This window comes from Callorhinus ursinus, unplaced genomic scaffold (genome assembly GCF_003265705.2).
Source record: "Callorhinus ursinus isolate GAN/ISIS: 27379988/994484 unplaced genomic scaffold, GSC_fseal_2.0 scaffold70, whole genome shotgun sequence".
Lineage (NCBI taxonomy): Eukaryota > Metazoa > Chordata > Mammalia > Carnivora > Otariidae > Callorhinus > Callorhinus ursinus.
In genome coordinates, this window is record NW_027397132.1 from 1,796,395 (window position 1) to 1,808,315 (window position 11,921).

Sequence of the window (11,921 nt, forward strand, 5' to 3'; positions counted from 1 at the left end):
AAAATACTTCACGTGTGGAAAGATGTCTGCGTGTGAGTGCCCGGCAGCCAGATGGCACCTGGTGGATGTGGCAGGACCTGACCATTGTCCTCTAGGATCCACTCTTCTCTTCCTTCGGGGTAATCGACTTTTTAGTAGGTCCTGTATCTCCCAGCCTGCACTGCAGCTTGGTGTGGTCACGTGACTAAGTTCTGGGCTAGGGCGTAAGAAGGAGGAAGCGTCCCAGGGTCATCCTGAAGAGACCCTGTGCGCGCACTCCACTCCATCTCCTCCATGCTTCTCCATCCTGTGCTTGGAACCCATCGTGCTGGTGAGGGCTCCTTCTGGGTACATGAAGAAGGAGCTGGACCCTGAGGCTTCACAGATAAGAGGAACATACCAGCCTGAATTACTCACCTCCGGAGTTTTGCGTTACCGGTGAAATAAACTTGGATCTCCATGGGGCGCCTGGGTGGCTCAGTCGTTAAGCGTCTGCCTTCAGCTCGGGTCATGGTCCCAGGGTTCTGGGATCGAGCCCCGCATCGGGCTTCCCTGGCCTGCTTCTCCCTCTCCCACTCCCCCTGCTTGTGTTCCCTCTTTCACTGTGTCTCTCTCTGTCAAATAAATAAATAAAATATTTATAAAAAAAGAGAAATAAACTTGGATCTCCTTGTTGTCACTTTAGGTCTCTGTGATTCGCCCTGAAACGAATCCTAATGAATACAGTGGATACATTTTCATTTTCGCTGACCTCCCACAACTTCTTTTAGGAAGACTTCCTCCACCCCATTTCTTGTGGTCGTGGTGGGCTGTGAGTCGCTGGGTGGGCTCTCTTTTCCCCAACAGGCCACACCCCGCCCGCCAGGGATGGAAGCCTGAGTGGCGAGATACCTGCAAACAGGTGAGTCTGTTATTGTGACGTCAGCGCCCCAGAAAGAAGATCCTAGAGGGCCCCGGATTGGCCCTGGATCTTGTCCTTTCTGAGCCCCGGTGAATCAACTTTTCCTTAGATTCTGTGACCTCGCTAGTGTTTCTCCCCATGAACATTTTTGTTTTTTCTCAACCCAGAGTAGCTTTCCGTTGCCTTCAACCCAAGAACCATAGCAGATGAGGTCTCCCCACCTTTCCTTTGCCTTCCATTTTTCCACCTTTGCTCATGCCAGTATCCCCACCCTGATACCTCTTAGTCACCATTGTCCCCTTATAAGTCGTCCCATCACTTAGTTAAAACAACAATAATCATTTGATTATCATCTCTCGCCATCATGGGGGTTGAGTGGGCTCCCACTACATGGTTCTCATTTGGGGTCTCTATGTGTTTGCCGTCAGGCAGATAGAGCCACTGTCGTCTTAAAGGCTTCCTGCATTTTCCAACATAGCCATTCCTTGATGCTAACTGGGTGTACAACAACTCAATTCTGACACTAACTACCTGGAGTTCGCATCAGACTCCACAGGTTTAAGGCCTCAGTCCCACAACGTGGCCCCTTCTTCAGATGCCAGCCCCAAGTCCTGGGGACTGTTCGTAATTCTGACAGCCTATACATTCGGGGTTCAGGTTTGACCGCTGTTCAGGTTGATAGTTCACTAAAATGACTCACCGAACTCATGAAACCACTATACTTACCGTTACCAGCTTATTATAAAGGATACAAATTAACAACCAGATGAAGAGCCCCATAGGATACAATGGGGTACTATTCAGCCTTAACAAAAAAAAGAGAAAGAGGGGCATCTGGGTGGCTCAGTCGGTTAAGCATCTGCCTTTGGCTCAGGTCATGATCTCAGGGTACTGGAATCAAGCCTCATGTCCAGCTCTCTGCTCAGCGGGAGCCTGCTTCTCCCTCACACTACCCCTATGCTCTCTCTCAGATAAATAAATAAAATCCTAAAAATAATAATAATAATAATAAAATTAATTAATTAAAAATAAAAATAACTGATTCAGCTACTGGAAGACTTTTAAGTATCCTTACAACAACATGAGTATGGGAATCTACTTTTCGAATAGTAAATTTTACAGAGTTTAAACACAGTTCAAGTATTTTTTTTAAGATTTTATTCATTCATTTGACATATATGTATATATAGAGAGAGAGAGTGAGAGAGAGAGCACAAGTAGGAGGAGCGGCAGGCAGAAGGAGAGGGAGAAGCAGACTCCCCGCTGAGCAAGGAGCCATGCAGGGCTCGATCCCAGGACTCGATCCCAGGACCCTGGGATCATGACCTGAGCTGAAGGCAGACGCTTAACTGACTGAGCCACCCAGACGCCCCCAAATACTTCTGATGAACTGTTAGCATCTGAATCTAAATGTGACATAAGTGTAAAATACACTAGATTTCAAAGACGAGTACCAAAAAAAGGATGTAAAATACTCAATAATTTTTTATATTAATCACATGTTGAAATAATTTTTAATCCTATTCAGTCAAATAAAGCATGTAATTAAAATTAATTGCATATTCCAAACTCATCAAGTTATATACATTAAATATGTAGCTTTTCATATGTCAATCATACCTCCATAAAACGGTTTAAAAAAATCAATTGCATTTGTTTCCTTTTGTTTTTTTTTTACAAGAGAACAAATCTACACCTTTATTTTTTTTTTAAGATTTATTTATTTGAGAAAGCTAGAATGAGAGAGAGAGAGTACATGAGAGGGGGGAGGGTTAGAGGGAGAGGCTCCTGCCGAGCAGGGAGCCCGATGCGGGACTCGATCCCAGGACTCCAGGATCATGACCTGAGCCGAAGGCAGTCGCTTAACCAACTGAGCCACCCAGGCACCCCCTACACATTTATTTATTTACTTTTCAATAAGTTTAAATCCTTGAAGGGCCCAGCGTCACACTGAATCTGTGGCTGATGGCTTCAGCAGGAAGGTTGCTTTGGAATTTGGCACAAACCATGCCACTGACATCATGAGTGTGAGTTACTTTTCCCCAGATTATTCTGGTTTTATTCAGCTTGCCACCAGGAATCACTGTGCTGTTGTTTGCTTTGTACACATAAGCACGGGTTAGAATTCAGTTTCATCTGGAGCATAAACACCTTCAATTTTAAGAAGAGCTGCGTGTTCCCTCTGGTTCCACAGACCCCACTTATAGCCAGCAAAAATGGCCATGGACCACAGCCTTCCAGCCGCATTTGTTTTAGGAGCCTGTTCCAGCAGGCCTCCACAAGATCCAAGGTTGGTGGAAAAAGAAAGGCCTCCTTCTGTTCTTTTTATTTATTTATTTATTTATTTATTTATTTATTTATTTATTTAAAAGATTTTATTTATTTATTTGACAGAGAGAGCGAAAGAGCACAAGCAGGGGGAGAGGAAGAAGCAGGCCCCCTTCCGAGCAGGGAGCCCGATGCGGGACTCGATCCCAGGACCCTGGGATCATGACCTGAGCCGAAGGCAGACGCCTAACCATCTGAGCCACCTAGGCGCCCCTTCTGTTCTTTTTAATGTTGCTTCTAGAATATTCTTTTTCTTTTTTTTTAAGATTTTATTTATTTATCTGTGAGAGAGAGAGCGCACAAACAGAGGGGAGGAGTAGAGAGAGAAGCCGACTTCCCACTGAGCAGGGACCCCAACGTGGGACTTGATCCCAGGACCCTGGGATCATGACCTGAGCCAAAGGCAGACGCTTAACCGACTGAACCACCCAGGTGCCCCCCACCCCAGAACATTCTTATGTGGTTTGCTTTGAATTTCTGTTGGACATTCCTAGGCAGATCAGCTGGTGTGACACGCCACTCCTAGGAACCTTAACAGACAAAGGAACAAGTACCTGCGTTTCTGCTCAGGTTATGACCTCAGGATCCTGAGATCAAGCCCCATGTCAGGCTCAGCCCTCAGCACAGAGTCTGCTTGAGATTCTCTCTCCCTCTCCCCCCACCCATGTCTCTCCCCCACCCACTCTTTCCCTCTCTCTCAAATAAATAAACAAAATCTTTAAAAAATAAAATAAAATAGTCAATATGCCAAAATGGCACATTTTGGGGGCAGCCTGCCTTTGGCCCCTAAAGCTTTTTTGCTCCCTTCAAACAATGTGCACCTATTACCAGCTTAAAACAGGAATAAAAATTAAACTCACTCTAAGAAATTTCAAAAAGGTAATCAAACAGATCTAAAGGGTGTGTGTGTACTTTGCCATCTTGATGAAAAGAAGCAAAGCCCAGAATATGATTCATGTTCCCTCAGTTATGAGCACTCATTGGCCCAAGGAAAATCGACAGCGTGTCTTAATCATGTTAGCCTTGCTGCTCTCTTATGCCAGAAGTGTGGCCCAGGGAAGGAACCCTAGGGTAGGAGCCCAGGAATGCCCCAGCTTTGCCACCAGTGGGCCCTGTGGATCTGCTAAAGTCACCAAGCCTTTTTGCTCATCGCACAATGTGATGAAGCTTGTGCTCTCAGTGTTGTGTTCCACAAGTCCAGCAAAGCCTGGAAACATGAAAAGAAACAAGCTGTACTAATTCATTACTTTGTTTTTGGAATTTTTTGTAAATAAAGACATACATGCACACTGTTAAAATAATTACTATAGCCCCACTTATACTAAAGACCATGGTCCCCTGACCAACCTCTCCTCGGGTCTCCTCACCCCCACATCTGCTTCCAAGGGTCAATCACTTTTTTGTTTTTTAAGATTTATTTCTTTATTTCAGAGAGAGAGAGTGCGTGGGGGCTGGGGGAAGCAGAGGGAGAGGGAGAGATAGTCTTTTTTTTTTTTTTTTTAAGATTTTATTTATTTATTTGTTAGAGAGAGTGTGGGTGAGAGAGAGTGAGCCAGAGCACAGGCAGGGGGAGCTGCAGGCAGAGGGAGAAGCAGGCTCCCCGCCGAGCAAGGAGCCCAATGCGGGACTCGATCCCAGGACTCTGGGATCACGACCTGAGTCGAAGGCAGCCGCCCAACCGACCGAGCCACCCAGGCGTCCCGAGAGATCGTCTTTTAAGCATTCCATGCTGAGTGTGGAGCCTGGCTTGGGGCTCGATCTCACAACCCTGAGATCATGACCTGAGCCAAAACCAAGAGTCAGATGCTTAACCAACTGTGCCACCCAGACACCCCAGGGCAACCACTTTCTTTTTAAAAAATTGTAAAATTGGGGCATCTGGCTGGCTCAGTCGGTAGAACAACACACAACTCTTGACTTGAGTTCAAGCCCCACATTGGGCTCGGAGCCTACTTAAAAAAAAGTGGGTGTGGGGGGGGAATCATGTTGTTTGTATTCTTTTGTGCCAGACTTCTTCCCCTCAGTAAAATGCTTGGGATTCATTCATTTTGTGCAGGTCAGAAACTTGTTCCTTTTCACCACCGAGTGGTAATCCATTGTAAGATAGATCATATTTTATTGATTTCCTGTGGATGGACACCTAGGGTTTTAAGATTTTATTTATTTATTTGACAGAGAGAGACACAGCGAGAGAGGGAACACAAGCAGGGGGAGTGGGAGAGGGAGAAGCAGGCTTCTCCCCGCAGGAGGCAGAGCAGGGAGCCCGATGCGGGGCTGATCCCAGGACCCTGGGATCATGACCTGAGGCGAAGGCGGACGCCTAACGACTGAGCCACCCAGGCGCCCCTGAGATTTTACATCTTGATGGCGTTTTGCATCACAACTGTATATATTTGTCAAAACTCAGTGAATGGTAAACTTAAGATTTGTATATTTTATTGTCTGCAATTTTACTTAAGGGGAAAAAAAAAGGATAATTCATTATATGCACGCTGAAGTGTTTAGGGATGTACTGTCCTGATTTCTGCAACTTCTTCTGAAATGCAGCCACAAATTTGATGAATAGTTAAATGGGTAAATAGATATGTGATTAAGCAAGCATTGGAAAATGCTAATTGTAGCATTTAGATGGATATATGAATGTTGACTGTATATTCCTTTCTACTTTTCTGCGCCAAAATTTTTTATCATAAAATGTGGCAGAAAAGCAAAGAGAAAAAGAGTATAGGAGAGAAGTGTAACCATTCCCATTTATTACATCCTTGCTCTGTTACCAGAGCTGAACCGCTCAAAAACAGCACGGGTTTGTCTTTCACTATCCCTGGCTCTCCACACTGGGGGAAGTAGGGAGAAGTGGGCAGGGAAACAGACAGTGTGTGGTTTATGGCCACAACGTTTCCCTGCTCCGAAGTGGGCTGGTCATAAAATAGTCACCATCCCCAGGGTGGGGGTGGGGGGCCCCTCTCCCCTCTGCCGTGTTGGATCTCTGGTTTCTGCCTTGCCGCTTCTTTTGGTTTATTTCCTCTTAGTGGAGGAATACATGTTCCAGAAGCTTCCTGGGATATGGTGTGTGGGAGATAAAACTTTTTTGAGAACTGACTTGTCTGAAAATGTTCTCATTTTACCCACCCACTTGATCAATAGTTAGGCTGTGAGTGGAAGTCTCGATGGAAAATCATCTTTGTTCAGCATCTGGAAGGCATATTGCTCCATTGCTGCAATTGTTGGGAAATCTGACCCATTCTATTTCCTGTTTCCTTATGCCTTGTGTTTTCTCTTTGGAAACCTGTAGAATCTTATCTGTTCCCATTGTTCTCAAGTTTTCACGGTGATGAACTCAAGGGTGTGTCTATTTTCATTCACTGGGCTGGCACTTTCTGTCTCTAAACTCGAGTCCTTCAGGTCTGGGAAATTTCCCTGAATATTTCGTGGATATTTTCCTCCTTTGCTTTGTCTTTGTTCTTTGTTTTCTATGACAGGATATTATTAGGATGGTTGGACCTCCTGAGCTAGTTCCCAAATGTCCCCGCCGTTTCCTACTTTCTGTCTCTCCGTGTCTTTTGGGTCCTGAGAGATTTTCTCAACTTGGTGTTACAAACTTTCTGTTGAGTTTTCCCTGCTAGTTTGTTTTTCAGGTTTTATTTATATCTTTATTTTTTAATTTTGGGTTTTGGGTTTTTAAGTCATCTGAATGTTCCTTTTTTTTTCTTAAACAGCACTTCCTTCTTACTCATGGGTGAATTGGCTTTTTTTTTTTTTTTTAATCTGAAGCTATTGATAGCCTTAAAGAAAAGTTTCTTCCTGTCCTGTTTTTATTTTCCCAAATTTATTTATTTTGATTTCTAGCTCCCACTCTGGAAGTTTTCCTCAAATATCTTTTTTTAAATATATATCTTATTTATTTATTTGATAGAGAGAGCACACAAGCAGAGAGGGAGAGGGAGAAGCAGACTCTCCATGGAGCAGGGAGCTCGATGCAGGGCTCAATCCCAGGACCCCTGAATCAGGGTCCAAGCGGAGGCAGACGCTCAATCAACTGAGCCACCCAGGCGCCCCTCTTCAAATATCTTTTTTTTTTTTTTTAAAGATTTTATTTATTTATTTGACAGAGAGAGACACAGTGAGAGAGGGAACACAAGCAGGGGGAGTGGGAGGAGCAGCAGGCTTCCCGTGGAGCGGGTAGCCTGATGCGGGGCTCGATCCCAGGACCCTGGGATCATGACCTGAGCCGAAGGCAGACGCTTAACGACTGAGCCACCCAGGCGCCCCTTCAAATATCTTTTAATCCTCCTGGGCAGGAAGGTTGCTCAGAGAAGAGCCCTCCACTCTCCACTCCCCCAACTCTGAAGTAAACTGCCTGCAGGAACCATGAAGGAGGGTGTTAGAGATTCAGCGCAGGCTACCAAATCCCTTTTTGTTTTGTTTTCCAGGCCCTGTGCCTGGACTCACCCTGCCTCACTTACACCCCCCCCAACACCCAACCCCATCCAAATACGCTCAGTTTGGGGCGCCTGGGTGGCTCCGTTGGTTAAGCGACTGCCTTCGGCTCAGGTCATGATCCTGGGGTCCCGGGATCGAGTCCCACATCGGGCTCCCTGCTCAGCAGGGAGTCTGCTTCTCCCTCTGACCCTCTTCCCTCTTGTGCTCTCTATCTCTCATTCTCTCTCTCTCAAATAAATAAATAAAATCTTCACATACGCTCAGTTTATACTATCTGCAGAGGAGCCTAGTCTTTTGTAGGGGAAGAGAAGGTGGCCACCGTGCCTAGTGCAAGATGGGAGGCAGTGGAGACTGTCCACCTCTGCTTCTCAACTTTCAGGCCATTTCCCCCATCCTACTCTCCCTCCACCCCAGTTCCTAGCACTTTGATGATCCTCTGGTGTAAATCTGATGTCCGTCAATTTTCCCACTGCCAGTCTCAGTGACTAAATCAGTTATAACCAGTCTGTCCCCTCATCCCTACTTCTGACATCTCTTTTCTTCTCCGACACTGTTTTAGGATTATGTCTTTTTTCTTTAAATCTCTTTTCTGAAGTTCTAGTGGGGTTTTGGGTCAAAATTAAATTAGATTCTTGTAATTAATCCATCATATTAATCTGGAAATGAATAAGATATGTTCATTTGCTTATGTAAGCATCTCCCCAACTAGAAAGTAGGTTTCCTGATGGCAGGGATCTGTTTTGCTCATTTCACAACAGAATGACTGATTGACCTTGAATGAAGGACCTCCGTAGGAGATATGATTGTGTTAACCTTAAAAATGAAATGGCCAGGGGGCACCTGCCTGGCTCAGTTGGTAGATTATGTGATTCTTGAGCTCAGGGTTGTGAGTTTGAACCCCACATTGGGTGTGGAGATTACTTAAAAACGAAATATTTTAAAACACACACAGTCACAATAAAACTGCCAGTTATTTTACCAGTAAAAATGGATTTATTTGGGAATAGCAGAGAATTGCAATTGAGGACACATAGGCTACAGCAAACCACAGCACTGTCCAATAAATGAAGAAGAGGAACATTATTTTATGGAGAAGAAGGAGGAAGTTGGAAGGGGTTGTTTTGAATAAAAGTCCATTGGAGAGAAGCAAGAGTTAAGGGTGGTGATGGTTTTCCATTGGCTGAGTTGCAGGGGCCATTGATTTCTTATAGGAGATGCAATGTACACCTTTCCCTGTTGGGCCCCTTAAGGACTGATTCTTTTCTGTTGAGATTCTTCTGTTAGGTGTCTGTAATTGACAGTTTTTCCTGTTATTGACATTGAGTGATAGGGCTCCCCCTACCAGCCTCCCCTGCTAGCATCTTGAGGCCACTTTAGTGAGATTTCCCTTATTAATTTTCATAATTGCGTACATACTGGCCACTCGAGAAATAACCATGTAGCACATGCAGAAACACACATGGTCTAATATTTGCTTATTTAGTTTTAATTTTAGCTTTTCTGGCCTATTTGTTGCCATGGAGACCATTATAAATAGACACTCAAGGTCAAACTTGAAGAAGTTTTTTTTTTTTTTTTTTAATTTTGTTTATTTATTTGAGAGAGAGAGAATGAGAGATAGAGAGCACGAGAGGGAAGAGGGTCAGAGGGAGAAGCAGACTCCCCACTGAGCAGGGAGCCCGATGCGGGACTCGATCCCGGGACTCCAGGATCATGACCTGAGCCGAAGGCAGTCGCTCAACCAACTGAGCCACCCAGGCGCCCAAACTTGAAGAAGTTTTAAACTGCGTGTTAAACTCAGTTTTAACTCGGTTTTTATTTATTCATTTGTTTTTTTATTTATTTTTTAATTTTATTTTAAAGCTTTTTTTTTTAAAGATTTTATTTATTTATTTGAGAGAGAGAGAATGAGAGGGAAGAGGTTCAGAGGGAGAAGCAGACTCCCTGATCAGCAGGGAGCCTGATGTGGGACTCGATCCTGGGACTTCAGGATCATGACCTGAGCCGAAGGCAGTCGCCTAACCAACTGAGCCACCCAGGCGCCCTATGCATTTGTTTTTTTAAAGATTTTTTTTTTTTATTTGAGAGAGAGAGAGAATGAGAGAGAGAAAGCACATGAGATGGGGGGAGAGTCAGAGGGAGAAGCAGACTCCCTTCATTTGTTTTTTTTTTTAAGATTTGTATTTATTTATTTGAGAGAGCGAGAATGAGAGAGAGAGCGCGCACATGAGAGGGGGGAGTGTTGGAGGGAGAAGCAGACTCCCCGCTGAGCGGGGAGCCCGATGCGGGACTCGATCCCGGGACTCCAGGATCATGACCTGAGCTGAAGGCAGCCACTTAACCGACTGAGCCACCCAGGCGCCCCTTCATTTGTTTTTTTAAAAAATAGGCTTCATGCCCGACGTGGAGTTTGAACTCATGACTTTGATATCAAGAGTTGAACGCTCTAGGGGGCACCTGGGTGGCTCAGTCGGTTAAGCGACTGCCTTCGGCTCAGGTCATGATCCTGGAGTCCCGGGATCGAGTCCCACATCGGGCTCCCTGCTCAGCAGGAAGTCTGCTTCTCCCTCTGACCCTCTTCCCTCTCCTGCTCTCTACCTCTCATTCTCTCTCTTTCTCTAATAAAAAAAAAAAATCTTAAAAAAAAAAAAAAAAAGAGTTGAACGCTCTACCGACCGAGCCAGCCAGGTGCCCACAACTCAGTTTCGAATCAAAGTTTATTTTCATATGTGAATTGTACCTTTTGTTACTGTATAGTCAGGGTCAAACCTCTTGGACAGTGGACTTTCACTTTACCAATCTAGAGAAATAATGATCTGAATGTGGGCTGTGTCGTGTGTTGGCTCAAAACACACGTCCTATCAGGATAAAGTCCATACTCCAGGCAGCCTGTGATTATCTCTCTGGCTTCTAGACCTGGAGCAGCTCAAAGGTGTAGCTCCCTCCGAGTCACATCTGAGGATGGCCCTGAGCCTCTAACTCCCAGGACTTTGTTCTCCCTGTGCAAAACTCTTTTCTTCTCATTCCATCAAGACCCACCAAAAATCCTACCCACTGCCAAGTTTCCATTCTCATCTTCTTGATAAAAGACTTTTTAGGGGCGCCTGGGTGGCTCAGTCGTTAAGCGTTTGCCTTTGGCTCAGGTCATGATCCCAGGATCCTGGGATCGAGTCCCACATCGGGCTCCCTGCTCAGCACCAAGCCTGCTTCTCCCTCTCCCACTCTCCCTGCTTGTGTTCCTGCTCTCGTTCTCTCTCTCTCTGTCAAATAAATAAAACCTTAAAAAAAAAAAAAGACTTTTTAAATTAGTGTGAGTAGAGTGCTTGCTCCCTGATTGACACTATATTTGTACCCCACTTACAGCACTGAGAACAGTGGGCCTGGTATCCTGGAAACCATGTCCCTAACTGGTTCATTTACTATCAGTCCATTAGGCAACAGCAGCACTCAAATGTTTGTTCCATTGAATTATTGACCTGAGGCCCCACCCTTTTATTTGCGCCTGATCTAGAAACATGAAGGTAATTATACTCAGTCGTTTAGGTTTGTCATAGATTAACTGGAAATTTTTTTTTAAGATTTTATTTACCTGAGAGAGAGTAGAGCGATCAAGTGAGAGAGGGAGCACGAGCGGGGGTGGCGGCAGAGGGAAGAAGGAGAGGGAGAAGCAGACTCTTTGCTGAGCAGGGAGCCCCATGTGGGGCTCGATCCCAGGACCCTGGGATCATGACCTAAACCGAAGGCCGATGCTCAACCGACTGTGCCACCCAGGTGCCCCGATTCACTGGAAATTTTTATCAGCAAAGGGGACACTGTGGCTCTATTACCCTTGAACTTTCAACTCCTCTTCAAGGGAGATCTTTATGAACAGAGCAAAAAGATGTCCTTTGCCCTGGGAACATATTTATTTTAAAATAACTGCAAGACAAAGATGCTTTAAAAACAAAACAAAACCCGTGTAGAGAACGTCTGATTTCAGAACACTGTTAACAGTACTGAGCCACAGAGCAAATCCCAGGAAAAGAACCCCTACAAGATGAAAACGTCATTGGAAATCAGCTCCCCTGGAGGGTCTACTCTCAGAGCTGATGGGAGTGGGAACTGGTTGTTACCTTGCAGGAGGGCAATGCAGCAACAGGTATCAAAGCTTTAAAAGCGCTCACCCCTGATACCCCCGTAACTCCATTTTGGGGCGTGTAGTCTAAAGAAAGCAAGCTGTGAAGATTCTGGTACAAACATCCTCAGCCCAGCATTGTTTCTCAAATAGGGACAA